At 41.7% G+C, this 16,861-nt stretch overlaps 1 protein-coding gene across 2 annotated transcripts in view; it reads left to right on the top strand.

Annotated features, from left to right (window-relative positions):
- cdh2 (cadherin 2, type 1, N-cadherin (neuronal)) overlaps positions 1–16,861 on the top strand; it is a 62,547-nt gene that overhangs the window by 22,043 nt on the left and 23,643 nt on the right. The gene's annotated exons all lie outside the window — the stretch shown is intronic.

The following is a 16,861-nucleotide window of genomic DNA, read 5'->3' as shown; positions in this document are numbered from 1 at the left end:
TTCATGTGCGGCTTGATGACTTATTCTTACAGCAAGCACTCTGCAACTAGTTCATTGCGTGCCGTTTGTAAACTCGAGACAGTGTGTGTCGGGACCACCAAAAAAAAAAAAAAAAAGACTGTATGCTTCCTTATTTGGTATTTTTATTTAGGCTGTTATGAATCTCAGAATACCTTTGATCTTTGTCAAACTAGACAAAGGTAGCACTAATCATCCATCTTGGTTGCGACAAAACATTTTATTGCAAATCATTTTTCAGCAGTGTTCCACAGAGCAACTGCTGCTGTGCGTTTGTGTTACAGATGTTTTTGAGCCGTTTGTCATAGTTTTGGGTTTGCCTGCCTTGCCTCGGGAGTTCCACATACAGTAGTTCCAGCAGAGAATCTATTGGCTCCATATTGACGTCCTCCGGCTGTCTCCAATGGATTTGACATGGATAACGAGGTTGGGTTTTGAGGCGCGAGCGGGGAGGGGATGTAATAAAAGCGGGAGACCCACAAATGAAAGCAAGCGAGAGAACGAGTGAAATAAAGAAGACTTAAATGAAGAGGGCTCAAGTTGGCAAAAGCCAATGGGTTGTCAGGGGCAACTACCTCACCCTCCTCTAGAGGCCTCTGAAGGCAGATTGTAGATGAGTAGGCCTGAGTAAGAATTATTTGGCTCAAATAATATACTGTACATTTATACGCCAGTGATGTATAACTAATGAGGTTCATCGTTTCGTGTTATTCTACGGAATCTACGCTATAGCAAAGGTGTGGCGTTCATTTGTTTAATTCACTGCGCTGCACTGGTACTGTAGCGGAAAGCTTTAACAGCCATCCTCTGGAAATGATAAGGCTTACTCGGTCTGATGGGCCTCCTGTCTCATATAATCTAATGTGGCCATGATAGACAGGATTCTGGTTTGGGATTCATTCATACCATAAATTCAAGCACATTCCCAGGCCCTGTACTATGTAATGGGCCATTACAGGCCATGTTTGTAGATGAAGGGGCCAGATGTCCCTAGTGTGGTTGAGGGTCCAGCATTGGCTTTTTAAGCGAGCAGGAGCCGGACACTGTCCCTCATTAAAGTGACCTGCTCGCCGCTAGAGTAGACCGATAAAACAGTGCTTTAATGTTCATAGCAGAAGAGCTCTACAATTTGCCCACAGCTCCACAGCCGTAAAAACGGAATTGAATTCCATAAGAATGATCTGTTGTCATAGCTCATGGCACCAGCTGTCTGACCATGTTTAAATGCAACCCCTGGGTGTGACTCCCTCTCTACTGGCCACAATGATCCTAAAATCTCGTCTCCCCCTGGTCCACTTGAGCAGAAGAGCCTTGCTGGATTGAGTTGGATACATGCACGGAGTGCATCAAACATCTCAATATTAGATGCAAAATCATACGACCGGGTGGCTGGTATTGTCATTGATATACCATATGACTCTAAACGGGATTTCCTATGCTACTACTCTACTGCCCCATTTTTCTTCATCCTTAGTCCAAATGATTTACAGAATTTACTTAAGTCTCAACGCACACACTGTACTGTAACAGCGTGTCTCACTGTATCCATGCGTGGCAGCACCCATCTCTCTGGACACCCCATCTTGTCTTTGTGTTTGGGCAGTAAAACTTGATTCACAGCTGCTATGGGAGCACCTCACGGGGTTCCTACAATGCTGATGACCTCCTAATGTGGATTTCAGTGAGGCAGAAAGACAAATGTTTGTGCTTCCAGGTCTTCCCAGTATCCTGGGTTGCTGCAGCTGTCACGTTTTCCTTTCTGCACCCTGAACCTTTTGAGCTAACAATGTAACTTAATATCTGCTTGCTTACAGGCCTTAAGAAATGTGTTATTTTGACAGAAGCCTTCATACTTAATATGATCATTGAGCTTCCAGAAAATAAAAGACAAGTGTTACATGACAAAAACATAATACAAATGTGAACATTTCCTTTTTCTTTGTTTTTGAAAAGTTAAATATAGACGATACCTTTACGGTCCCTGTTCAGACATGCCAACAAAAATGCTTTCATAGGCATGTCAGGCTAGTAGTTGGCGAGAAAGAAAATCTTGTTAGCTGGTATCTGTTTTCCACAGATGATTGTTTTCAGCATGACGATAAGTGGAGAGAAAAATCAGTTTCATTTAAACTTCCCCACATTGTGATTGTAGACACCCTCATAAACCTGGGTAGCACCGTGTGCGTACATTGTCTTCTACTCCCACATTGTCTTTAATTGAATCCATGCTTCTCAGTGGAACGCTGAAACCTCGTTTATATGCTGGTCATACCGAGAGCCAATGCAAATCTTATTTACACTTGCTGGGTTCCGTAGTGTTGGCCAGCAAAGTGTTTTTGCCAATTTGCAGAGACTACACTGACCGCAAATTCTGATAGATGGTTCAACACCCCCCTCCCCCTTTCATGGACCAGGATACAATAAAGCAGATACTTGCAGAGCTCCTCGTCCGCCCCCCAGCCCCACTCTGTTCTCTTTGTTTCTTTTCTTTTTTTTCGCTTCTTTCTTTTGCAACTCCGCTCCCTGTCTGTGGTCTGAAAACTGATAGGCATTCAACTGCTTCAGGTTGCAGGACTCTTGCTTTCAAATTCGGTGCTGATAGTAGAGGTGTGGCTACAGGCATAGTGGGAAAACAAGCAGCAAGGGGAGACTCTCTCCCCTTTGCCGCGAGGCTAAAAGCAGCCAGCTCATGCCTGATGTGAGACCTCGCTCAAAGGGATTTGTGAAGGGGATGCACTTTGACCTCTCAACGCCTACATTATGTAAATGTGTGTTGAAAACAAGGAGGATGATAGTTATTTCCACAGAAATGCACTTAGTTTACTTTAAGTGTGTAGATATTTGCCATAAAAGCACTTGAACATGTTATACTGTATCTACGACTCGAGCTGTCGAAACAGTCGTAAACCATTTAGACAGCATAGGTAAAAACAACAAAGACAACCCTGTTGTCATGTAATGGAGCTTCCTTCCATATGTTGTTATGGCAGTGGTTGGTAAGGTAACCAGATCTCTCCCCTCCCCTCCTAAGCTATGTTATTGTCCCTGTGCACAAAGGATGGGGGATGTGTAATATAAGATGGAGCAGCGTGATGAGGTTCATGGACAACGCCCTTTCCCAGACTGTATCAGCACATATCAGTTGACCATTTCAAGAAGAAGTGTAACATCAGATTTCACTCCAAAGATCTGGGAATAGATGAGACGTGCTGCTTCTTGTTAATAATGTGTGGTTTGCTTTGGGTTTGAACCTGTGTCATTTTCTGCCAGAGGGCAAAGTCTCCCCTCAATTCATTTGTTCACTGCTTTTCCCTATTTGTTCCGACTAATGACTGATCACGCCATTGTGTTTTGAGCCCGTAAAAACACTTCCAGAGTCAAATCCCACAACAGGACCTACAACCCCAATTCCAATGAAGTTGGGACGTTGTGTTAAACATAAATAAAAACAGAATACAATGATTTGCAAATCGTGTTCAACCTATATTTAATTGAATACACTACAAAGACAAGATATTTATTGTTCAAACTGATCAACTTTATTGTTTTTAGCAAATAGTCATTAACTTAGAATTTATGGCTGGAACACGTTCCAAAAAAGCTGGAACAGGTGGCAAAAAAGACTGAGAAAGTTGAGGAATGCTGCTCAAACACCTGTTTGGAACATCCCACAGGTGAACAGGCTATTTGGGAACAGGTGGGTGCCATGATTGGGTAGAAAAGGAGCTTCCCTGAATTGCTCAGTCATTCACAAGCAAAGATGGGGCGAGGTTCACCTTTTTGTGAACAAGTGTGTGAGAAAATAGTCAAACAGTTTAAGGACAATGTTCCTCAACGTACAATTGCAAGGAATTTAGGGATTTCATCATCTACGGTCCAGAATATCATCAAAAGGTTCAGAGAATCTGGGGAAATCACTGCATGAAAGCGACAAGGCCGAAAACCTTCGATCCTTCAGGCGGCATCAATGTGTAAAGGATATCACCACATGGGCTCAGGAACACTTCAGAAAACCAATGTCAGTAAATACAGTTCGGCGCTACATCCGTAAGTGCAACTTGAAACTCTACTATGCAAAGCAAAAGCCATTTATCAACAACACCTAGAAACGCCGCCGGCTTCTCTGGTCCCGAGCTCATCTAAGATGGACTTACGCAAAGTGGAAAAGTGTTCTGCGGTCCGACGAGTCCATATTTCAAATTGTTTTTGGAAATTGTGGACATCATGTCCTCCGGGCCAAAGAGGAAAAGAACCATCCGGACTGTTATGGACGCAAAGTTCAAAAGCCAGCATCTGTGATTGTATGGGGCTGTGTTAATGCCAAAGGTATGGGTAACTTGCACATCTGTGAAGGCACCATTAATGCTGAAAGGTACATACAGATTTTGGAGAAACATGTGCTGCCATCCAAGCAACGTCTTTTTCATGGATGCCCCTGCTTATTTCAGCAAGACAATGCTAAACCAGATTCTGCACGTGTTACAACAGCATGGCTTCGTAGTAAAAGAGTGCAGGTACTAGACTGGTCTACCTACAGTCCAGACCTGTCTCCCATTGAAAATGTGTGGCGCATTATGAAGCGTAAAATAAAAAACGTAGACCCCGGACTGTTGAACAGTTGAAGCTGTACATCAAGCAAGAATGGGAAAGAATTCCACCTACAAAGCTTCAACAATTAGTGTCCTCAGTTCCCAAACGTTTATTGAATGTTGTTAAAAGAAAAGGTGATGTAAAACAGTGGCAAACATGACCCTGCCCCAGGTTTTTTTTTTTTTTTAACGTGTTGCAGCCATAAAATTCTAAGTTTATGATTATTTGCTAAAAACAATAAAAAAAATTCAGTTTGAACATTAAATATCTTGTCTTTGTAAGGTATTCAATTAAATATAGTTTGAGCATGATTTGCAAATCATTGTATTATGTTTAACACAACGTCCCAACTTAATTGGAATTGGTGTTGTAGTATTGGCACAATTTTGATGTTTGTAGGTGTCTTACTTGTGCAGCAGGTGGTGGGGGCTTGCTTTTCTTGCGTGAGCTGCTTATACTTAATACTGTGATGTCTTGTAAAGCACAGTGATTCCTTGTGTGGATTAAAATGGGCATTGATGGCTGAATACAATTCAAACTGCTTTGTCTGGACTAAAACAAACATTTTTATTGGCGTGGGACTTAAATTGTTGAGGTGAGTTATGTCCAACTATGAGTTGATTTACAATTTAATTTAAAACAACTGAATTATGTGTTAGTATCTCTACAAGGCAAAACACGTTTTATTGTGTTTTAATGATTTCAGGACCTTTCCTTTTTAAGGCTCACTACAAGTTAGATGTATGTGATTCAAACCATATGTTGCAGAGGCTTTTAAAGGGTTGTGTAGCATCAACAGACACAGCTGGCTGACAGTCTTGTGATCATAAAGGCTGTATGCTGTCTTTTTGCTGATCTTGTTGACCCCACCAAAGCATTACCCCCTCCAACTAATTATTTGCCCTCTGATGACGTACTGTTGAATGTTCCTTGAACGTGTCTGGCCAGAAAGCAGACTGAGCTGGTGGGTGGGTTCAGTGCTGACACTGTATGAATGTAATTTATGGCCGCATGCTCCCATATAGGGTTTGCAGAATTACACTCCACATTGGCAGTGAGGTGGCTATGGACAGTGAGTTACAGCCCACCCGCCTTCAGCACTGATCATTAGCACTTCAACACACTGGGATATTAAAGTTTGTTTTACAGCTCCCCATCAACAACCATGCAGGGCTCCAGATTATTGAATTCTTATGAGTTATTAATATTGAATTCTTATAATGAGTTATTAAGGCTGAACATCTTTAGTGTCCATGTCGTGGTATCTGGATGGTGTGGTCCTGGAGGATCATCACATTGGCTAATAAGCATGCATGCCCTGACCTCATGAAGATATTACAACAAGTAAAACCTTACGATTGCCGGAATTAGTGGTATCATCACAATCATGGCGTCCTGTATGAATCTCTCTCCATCTGAACATGCTCAGATACCTGGTGCACGTTCACTTTGTTCAGAAAGACATAAAATACAAGCAATATTAATGTTTATTTATTCTGTCTGTACATCCAAAGTTTTTTTACAGCAGGTTTTACACTAATGAATACATGAAGGTACAACCAATTACATTTCAACTAATATTCTATTTCAATCCGTTTGCGTGATTATCTAGATAACGGTGCACTGACTCACCATGTGAGTCAATATCCATTGGAGCCGTTCAACCCCAGAATCACATTGGCACCCCCTGTCTCTGTTTTTCAGCTTCCAGAAAGAAGGAATTAGCCTGCTAACTAAAATGTAGACGACCGACCAAAGCCAAATAGAAAGTGCTACAAATTGTTTGAACTTTTAAGTTCAGACTTGGTGGAGGTCTGTGCTCTACTTAGCGGCCTTTTAGTTATATGATGATAATGGCATCACTAAATTAACTAAAACTATCTGTACTTATGGCAAACCTCTACCAACTCCAGTGAATCAATCCTGTGGTCAAGTGAGGAGAACAGTCTGCAATTAGCATTAGATTTAGAAATAAAACTAGTCACAGAACCTTACATTGTGTTCTGCCGCTCAGAGGAAAAGGCTCAATTCCAGTAATAGAAAATTTGAAGCGCAAATGAGACCACCTGGAACAATTTAATACCCCCAACCATTTCCAACAAGGAAGAAGTGTCTGTTTAATGTGTCTGCCAACTATAAATGTGTCCAACTCTGGCCGGGTCTTTGTAATGAGAAAGAATCTCCATAATCATCAAAGCTAAAAGTCTGTTTTCTCTCCATCAAGTTCATTGGAGCATTTCCTGTTTTGTCAGCAGCATCTGCAACAAAGAAACATCTTCCCATCTGCCATCAAACGTCTTAGTCTGGGATTAATTCAGAATAGTCAGGAATGAGTCTGTCTCCATAGTGGAAGAAAGACAGTACGACTAACGGAGAGGCATAGCAAGAATTGGTGGCGGATTATGTGGAAACAGTTTGATGTTTAATCACTCCTTGTGCATAAAGCGTGTAAAAGCGAGATAGAATGGCTTTCCAGTAAGCTCTAATGGAAGCGCAATGTCCTTCTGGTGAGTCTAACACACCGTGAACTCACACAAATGTGTGTTTCCATGAGAGCCTCCACTGAAGCAGAATGATAAGACAGGACTGACCCAACACAGAACCCCATTTCTCCTCTGCTTCTCATCTCTTGCTCTGCACTCGGCAGCTTGATTAGGGTGACGCACGGCGAGGTATCATGCATTATTGCGTTTTTATGACACTGCGGCTGCCCTGCCTGAAAGTACAGCATAATCAGACAGTTATCGCACTTCAAGAAACAATGCATTCATTTTAGCAGCTTGACAATAATAATTGTATTTAATTATCTTAAAATAAGGATAATATGCTACTGCCAACGTTACTTACTTTAGCAGCAGTCAGTAATTTTGGTAGTTGCTCGCCAAGCTTCTTTGCCAGTGTTACCATTCAAAGTAACTCTTGTACAATTTAGCCAAATACCAGAGGAGTACGATCATGTTTATTGACAGACATGATGTTATAATGTACTTAGTTCTGTCGGTGTCTACCATTTTCAGTCATTGGCTTTGCATCTCTAGCTTCTGACCACATCTATCAGTTAACAAATGCATCTTTACCGCTGTTGATGACTATTAACCACAGCTGATTGTAATTCAATTCCACTTCACAACTGTAGGGGACTCCTGAAGCCAATAGCCTCATCTCACTTATGTAGATGAATCTGTAGTGTTTAAGCTGAACAACACGACCGATCCTTTGTCAATGTTTGTGCAGAGACTGTGCCACCCTATAGTTTGTGCTACTGCTGTAGATAGTTTTGTGACCCTGATGAACATAGCTGGCACTGCCAGGTGAGACAATGTTCCATCTATCCTCACATTAAAAACCAAGGTCTGGAAACATTTCCACAGGGGTTTTTTTCCAAGCGGAGACAGATTTGTACATGGTCATGCTTGTGGTTTGTTGTTATGTTTTAGCTCCAGACAAACTGAGGACAGATGTGTTTGGAATCATTTCCAACTCCCTACACTCATCCCCCCCCTCTTGATTCCCCTTTCTCTTCCGCCCTCCTTCCACTTCCCCTAATCTGGAACTCATTGTGTCTGTAATAAAGCACAGCTGCACACATCCCTCTCTGAACCCACTCAGTTGAGCTGATTACATGGAAGTAAGAGTCCAGTCACACAGGCATGCTCCCTTAACACAGATAATACATGTTAGAGTGGACGCTTCCTTGTGTCGGACTCATGCCAGTGCTAATCGCTGACATCTGACGTTGCGTTTACTTACAGTGCAGGCACAGTCCATGACGTTAAACACTAAGGGCCTGATTTATGCCTAGATCAGGCTACGAGACAAATTTGGTCACGATTGCACTATGTCAGACTACTGCCATCAAATCTTGCCGTATCTCGGGCAGACAGTGGCAACATTACACATGTATTTCGATACCACTGCATCCCGTCGTTGACGAACACTGGACTTTTATCTTGTCAAAACAAACACTGAGAGGTGGAACCAGAAAACGCGATCGGCTACACTCGTTACCATGGCGATGACAATGTGCCACGCCAATGTGTGTGTGTGGGGGGGACAAAATGAGGAAAAACGTGTTGTGGTCGTCTCCGGTGCTCGGAGAGGACATTAATTCACGGATTGCTTGAGGGTATGTTTACGTACTTTTAATACGATACGGCTCACAGGCAGGCAACAAAATGTTATGTAGCCTAGCAAGCTAGTGCTAGCACTAACGTTTGCACGTAAACATGCCGCCGTTCTGTCGAATCTTGCGCTAAAGCTTTGGTAAACATTGGTTTGTGCGCGTGAATGTTGACAATGGCAAGCACGGGAGGCGATGCACCGGTCACAATGCCATGTCATATTGGTTGACATTAAGGTGCGCTGTCAAGAGATTTGTCGTTATGTCACACTACACGGAAGATATCCCAAAAAATCAAACATGCTAGACTTTTGTTTATGGGTTCATAGGGCTATCGTTGGTTGTAGATTATGTCACACTACAAGAAGTTTTGTCGTTCCTGACAAAATATGTCGGCTACGATAGCTAATCGGGCCAATATCGGGGCTAAAATCCTAGAGTCTGATCTAGGCATTGCAAAGATCCAAAGTAGTTGGCGGTAAATTCCATGTTCGCTCTAACAGATTGACCGTGGTTGTTGGTGGACATGATCTATTATGATCGTGGTCTTTTGCTAAAATCATAAAAACTGGCCGCTAAATTGTGTGTTTACTCACTCTGATTGTGCGGGCTGTTGGCAACAGCTGTTAAAGTGGTAGAGAGTTATTTAAAAGAGCTTTGAATATCACTCACATCTATATAACCAACCACCTGTTTCTACTAACAGATATGTTATGTTTTTAGAAAACAACTAATTAGGGAGAAATGTTAGTGAGGATAAGCAGTACATAAAATGGATGGATGGATGGTTCATTATGATGTAGTGCGCCAATGTAATTTAATACAAATCACAGGGCGGAACAATTATGGAATTAATATCTCTTGGTTTTTTTTGGAGGGGGGGGGGGGGCAATGTTTGAACAGCGCTGTAGTTTGACTACCATGGCAACAGCCGGGGCGTCCAGGTCAGCTCAACTCACAGCATTCACACAAGCTTTTAAATGGATTTCTTTGTCTCTGGGTGGCAGACAACCTTGTCATCCCTTAAAATCATGCCTTCCTCCTTGAGACACAGACTTTCACCAGCAACCATTTTCTACTTAACTCTTGTCGATTTCTTCGGAGGCCAAATGGTTGGGAGGGAGGGTCAAGCAGGTTAAAGTACATAGATTAGTGGCCAGATCTCAACTGTGGCCCGATGCTTCCACAAAACCCGTCTGATGCTGTAAGACTCCATTTTCACATGCACAAGTGTATGCTTTCTGTCGCTTCTTTGTCTGTGCAAGTCAAGCGGCACACAACAAGCTGTCAGAGTAGAAAAAGCTTGAAAGCTTTTTAGAGCAACATTGCTCTTGTCTTTGTAATGTGTGTTTTCCTGCTATTCATTCTTTGTCAAGCACAGGCTAATTGCCTTTCAAGCGAAATTTGACACGTATTGATTCAAATGTGCTATGGCAAATGCACACACACATCGTATGTATTGGCAACTGCCCTAATCCTTCGCTTTGAAGAGGCTTCTTTTTCTTGCTCACATTGTTTTTCCCACCCCCATCCCTTTCCCCCCCACAGCCTTTCACTAGAGGCAGTGCCTATATAGCCTCGGGTTGGTTCATTTTGTTATCATGAAGGGCTTTTAGAGAGAGACTCCCTGGTATTTGGGGAAGTGTGGCACAGGGCACGTAAGTTTGGGGGGTAAAAAAAAAAAAAAAAGAATAATGGTTGATAGGTGCGACTGCCACCCACCACTGACTGATTGGCTTTGTTTAGCTTGAAAATAAGTATTTAGACATCTCAGCAGCTTTAGGTTTTACTCAGTCCCTTTTGGGAATTTTGAAATAGATTTTTGAATTTAGAGGATTGTGTGCGATAAGTATGTAACACAGCAACACTACATTTTGGGGTGTGCAAAATGCAAAATGTCTGGTGCCTGAGATTGAGTGTCTCAGATGCCATCACACAGTATAATAGTGGTTTCCAGCGGCCGTCAGCCTCATCTTCTTTTGTCTGCTGATTTGTTTCTCGGCCAAGAGGATGCACGTGCCTGCTGTTCGTGCGCTGGCTTATCCAAAATGGAAAAGGAAGAAAAGCCAGAATTCCATTGGCTTTGTTCTCCAAAATCCAGCACAACTTGTGACAAAGATACACGTGACAAAATGGCCTTCAAAGCCTCGACATTTGTTCTTTGCAAAATTGTCTTTCAACATACTGCCTTCTGTGTGTGTATGTGTGCATTTATAATTGGAACCAATGGAGCATTTTACCTGAGCTTTGCAGACTAGCATTGTCGTTATTACTACATACAAAACTTACTGTAAGCATTAGCAAAATGAGGAGCCAAGATGGTTATCATATGACATCCCTTGCAGACATGAGGATTAGCGTTATCCATGTGCTACTCTTTGTGAAGCACATCACATTTGAAGACTTCTTGTCATGCACGATAATGATAATGGTCAATGGTCTGCTTCTTGCACTACTAAGTGAACGGCATGCCGTATGATCATGCTGGCGGTTTGACAGTTTGTCAGAATTTAATCACATCCTAATATACTACGCGTCAAATTTCATGAAAATGTATAACATACGGTTTCCTCGGCGGTCACCCTGTGTGGATGGCAGCTTTGTCTTCCCGCACATTCATTTGCACAACCTTCGCCCTGTGGATATCAAAGCTGTAATGAACTGTGTGCTTTGTTGTCTCCCTCTAAAGGTCCCAGTTTAATCTGATTTATCACTGAATGAACACCAGTATCACGTTTATATTGAACACCAACTTTGCATCTGATTGAATCCTCAAACCAATCGTCCTCTTCTCCATGTCCATAGCCATTAAGAAAAGTAAACTATTTTGTGGTTTTTAATTATCAAAATTGTCAAATAAATTTCTCAAACCACTTCTTGAACTTTTTCTTGCCATCCATCTGTTTGCCAGAATGCGGCTCGGTTGTAACTCGCTCACTGCACAGATGACAAATATGCATTCTGTCAGGAATGTAATGGAAACAATATGTCTCCACTCCTTCGTGCAAACAAACTGGGCCGAATTCTTTGACCGCAGTGATTTACATCCTAACCCAAATAAGTGCTAAAGTAAGGATCCGGCAGCACACGACATTTATTTGATTTGTCAAGTTGTCAAATTTCTTATTTCAGACAACTAGGATTTCTATATTGAGAGCAGTACATGACAGACGATATTTATTGCGGGTACAGAGAACATGGTTACAGCAAGTTTCCCACGTGCTGAAAAGCAGAACTGAGGCATTGACATCACAGCACAAGTCACCTAATCTGTTTTTCCATAAAAAACCCTGCACGCTGATGGTCCCTGTGGGGAAACCATTGGCACACTTAGGCTTGTTTCTGCTTTTCCTCTCTCAGCGAATCTGTGACGGGAACTTGTCAATGACTGTAATCAAAAAGTCTTATAAGATCATCAAAAAAAGTTACTTCATTGATGGAAGTACCAGTACTGTCATTCCATCATGGTACTTCAAAATGTGTAGTACTGCAATGAATGGTTGTTGAAATAGTGGTCTGAATATTAAAGACAATGCTGTTTCTAAACAACCTCACATTGATTAGTTTGACCAAACCAGCTTTTTTTCTTCATCGTGCCTATCACTGCTTCCCTCCCGCTGGTGACACCACCAACACCAGTGGTTAAAAGGTAAATTTGTTTTTAGAGAATGGCCTTTATGATTGGAGAAGGTAGGGTGGAAGAACAGGTTCTATAATGTGAAAATGGTCATACAAATGCTACATCTCAAATATGAGATCCAAGGTTAGTATCAAACTACCCTGCTTTGGTGTATTCTGTGTAAATTAAAAGAACCAGGTGGATAAATTCCAGAGCTACTGTTCTGGTCATGATGCAGGGATCCTGTGTAAAAGAGGCTTCTGATTTTTTAAATCACATTTGCATCAGAGCTTGTACATTTTTATTTACCTATTTCCAGCTAGCTTTGGTAAAGGTCTGTCTGACATCCTAGTAACCACTTAATGCCTCACTAATGTATCAAGCCACTTGCCTCAATAATTTGCCTGACAAAATCAGCACAGCTGTGCCCTGATATCTGCTGAAAGGTGAAGCTTAACCTTATCAGCTTCTGGCTCCAGTGACACAATAATCCACACAATGCTTGCCGTTGATTGTACTGTATTATAAAATCATTTTATTTGACTAGCATACCTGTGTAAATAACTGCCCTCAGAGCTTGTCTTTTGCAGCTAACCCGCAAACATCCCTAGATTCAAAGCGTTTCAAAAAGACTGTCAACTTGAATTCTCTTTTTGTAGATAAACTGGATTTGCCCGGGGAATAAGGGGCTATCACTAAATGTCACTGTAAGAAGCTCACGGTGGATGGTTTCGTTAAGCTATCTTTTGCTTAGCTGGAGTACGTAGTACTTTATGTGGGATTAGACTACCAATGGAGAGTGGTACCAATGGTATTTTCCTCCTGGTCAAAGCACCCACCCTTTGTACCCTATGCAAATAAGGATATACAATAGCACTCTAAAAGAAGAACAACACAGTGTTTTGGGGTGTTTTCTTCATGTGAATATAGCTACCTATCAAGTAGTCTTACTTCCACTCACCAAGTAACAATGTGAAAATCCTTTAGGGGTCAGTTTCCTTAGAATCAGTGGAGCATCCAAATCTATGTTAGCCACTCACTGTCATGGTGCTTATCACTCACTGTGTATTGCAATGTGGATGAGTGTGATAAGCGAAAGTCATATCACAATGCTTTTTTTGGGGCGCTATATAATGCATTCTTAGCAGGAGTCCTCCAATTTAACTCTGACAAACAACTCTTAAGAATATGCCCCAACTACACAAACCTAGTTCTGGGATATTTGTTGAATTTTTCTCTGAACTGCTAAAAGGTTACACTTGAATTGAAAATAAACACTTAATGTAATGTTGTCATGAAAAACCATTGAATATTTGCAAACCAACAATAAATGTGTGGAATGCTTTGCGCGTTTGAAGTGCATTACTAGAAAGCCTCCAAGGACTTTAGTCTGGCTAAAGGCAAATGTCTTTATTTATAGATCCAAGCTTTGGCTCCAAGCAGTTGACTATCTGAAAAATACTGAATAAAATACTTGTTTGCAAATGATTTATATTCTGTAACGTGACAGAATTTAGTATCATCTTTTGAGTCGAATCGCCCTTACTAGGTCATCTAGTTCCAGTTCTCTTTTATCGTGTTATGTTCTAGAAAGAAAGGCATTTTGTTGAGTTGGCACTACAGCAGACAAGGTCGATTAGGGAGATTATCTCTGAAACAGCAAATTAGATAAAAGTGCAACTGGAAAGAATAACTAACATTTACATTTTCCGATAGTCGCAGCAATTTTGTTACACAGTGTTTAAATACAGTAAGAATAGCAGATTACACTGGTTTGAAGTATGACTTCAGTAAATAATTTGGAGGTTTTACACAGCACATTCAGTGCGATCATCTGCTTTAATTTGCATCATTTTAGTTCCTCTGAACTTGGTTAGAGTTTGTGTTTAGTCTGGGGTGCTCTGCTCTTTGTTAGGGTGGAGGATGGGTATGAATGCCTACTGGGTCTGTCTTGTTCCTGGATTTCTGGATCTACTGGTATATGTATCTCTATTGAGTAATTCTCAACTGTTGGTGACCTCACTTCCCGCAAGCGAATGATGGTGCACGTTGGGATGATCTCCCTTGAGATGGTTTCCAGCTTGTCACATTTACAGCACATTAGAGGGACTGCAAGTGTTTTCTTACTTGAAACCTAAGTAGAGCAGGCATAAACTGGGAGATTGCGAAATACTTTCATTTCCTAATGTGGCGTCACAGTACACATTCCGTCTTACAAATAAAATTAATCTCTCGCTATCGCTCTAACCATTTGTGTGCATGTGAGTACGAATTTTCACGTGATGGAGCAAACAATAGAGAGGCACTATGGCACTTGGGGTTAGCCAGGGTTTTTGTGTTGCTTGTCAGTGATGGGGGGGCATGCAAACTTTGAATAGAATCATTGAGTCGGAGGTAATTCCAGGCCCCGGTGCAGGGCATTAGTTGGACAGGCCATTCTGCTGACGGGCCCGTTTGTCCCACCCACTCCCTCCTTTTTAACCCACAGACCCCCTCCTGCTGCATCGGCATTTCTTTCCGTGCTGAAGCCTTTATCGTTGTACCCATGACGACATGTCTGATGGGGCGTGGCAGCCAAGATCTCATTTGGCCCACTAGTGTGGGGAGCAAATGCGTCCGGATATAGATTGCAATAGCTATGCCGACACACTGGATTTTTCAAATTTGATAAATGAAAACACACACAAGGGACATTCCCCCATCCGTTATCATTGGAGGTGGTTGTGCTTGCTAGGAATTTGTTGCATGACTGTGGATTGTGGAGCCACTCTGGGATATTGTGCTTTCCAAATTTCAGACAATGTTTAGGAGTTTGAGCTTAGCTAAGCAAAAGAAATCACGGGGGCACGTTGTTGTCAAGTCACTGCTGAACACTTTCACTGCATACATTTTACAAGAGCTAGGACAAAGAAACCATGGCCTTGAGTGCAAAAAGGTCCTTTTTCAGCTTTTCTTCTCATGCGACTGTTCTGTGCAAACAGCACTGACATAGAATTGGGGTACAAAGTCAACCTGGCATTTTGCGCCTTTGGAGGTTGCATCAGACCTTTAACAGAGGTGGAATGCCGATTGTGTAACAAGGTATTCTGCAATGCCAGGATGGGGGTGTGAAGTTTAATACCGGACAATCACTTCTCCTGCCCTGTTGTGTTGAAAGTAATTGTCGCTGTACAAGTGACAAGGCGTTTGCCACACCGTACACCAGTGTTGACGTCATCAAATTATCTGATGCTAACTGCTATGTCGCTGTGTGAATGCACACACAGTTGCGGTATTATCTACGGATCTACCATAGTGGCTCTGATATGCCGATTTTTGCCGAATCACTACAGTTAAAGATTCAGGAAAATGTATAGTTATATAGGGTTGTCTGCTGTCGCACACGGGCCAAGTAATAAAGTAAACATTCATCACGGTTTTATAACTCACAAGGTGTGAAACTGGCTATTCAATTAGGCCTAGAGGTTAAACTATGATGCCAAGTTGATCTATGGCATCCTCCGATCAAGCCCAGAGAAACTTCATCCAAGTGCAAATGATTCTCTGTTGACGTCGGGTTCTTGGCTCCCCAAGGTAGCGGCAGAAGGAAAGATGAGGTGCCCCCTTGCAGGCTTTTGTTAAGTAATACTCATATCTGCTTGAATAATTCAAAGCAGCAACACCAGAGCTTCTACAGAAACTATATACCTGGATAACATGTTTTTATCTTTGCCTTTGTGCCATTTTGTGCACTGTACGTAAAGATGAGCATTAAACCGGCCAAGACAAAAGGATTATATAGCAATAAACAGTAGGCTTTACACGATCAGCGAGTTTAAAAAACCGACCACCGATCCGATCACAAGATGGAGGAATGTGTCTTTATTTAAATGACCTGTTCATTTACTGTATATACTTGTGTACTTAATTGCTCAAGAATATATATTTACAATAAATAATGTATCTTTCTTCCATGCCAGTGAGGCATAGTGACAGAGAGAACACATTAATTGTCTTCTATTAGATGGCAGGAAGTAAATACAGTAATTAATGTATCCACTTTTTGTGACATTTTTGTTTGTTGGTGTGCCGTAAGATTTTTCAATTGTAAGATATGTTCCTTGGCTCCATCAAGGTTGGAAATCACTGCTCTAGTTAGATTGTGTATTCTAATCAGTCAGGTCAAACCAACGTTACATGACAGAAATAATGGGTGCTAACTTCCTGTAATTAAATTACTTTATTTTTAATTCAATTACTTCACCCACACCGAAACTTTAGAGCATGATTAGACAGAACGCCGGCATGTTTACGTCCAACCGTTCGTGCTAGCAGTAGCTTGCTAGGCTACATAACATTTTATTGCCTGCTTGTGAGCCGTATTAAATGTATGTGAACATACCTCAAGCAAGCCATAAACGAACGTCCTCTCCTGTCCTGAGCACCGGTGAACACAACACACGTTTTTTCCCCATTTTGTCCTTATAATACCGTCGGCGCTCTCCACTCTTGTTGTCGTCGCCACTGTAACGAAT

Source organism: Phyllopteryx taeniolatus, chromosome 14, assembly GCF_024500385.1.
Source record: "Phyllopteryx taeniolatus isolate TA_2022b chromosome 14, UOR_Ptae_1.2, whole genome shotgun sequence".
NCBI classification, from domain to species: domain Eukaryota; kingdom Metazoa; phylum Chordata; class Actinopteri; order Syngnathiformes; family Syngnathidae; genus Phyllopteryx; species Phyllopteryx taeniolatus.
Note: the sequence above shows the minus strand (reverse complement) of the source record. Positions and strands in the feature narration are given on the sequence as shown.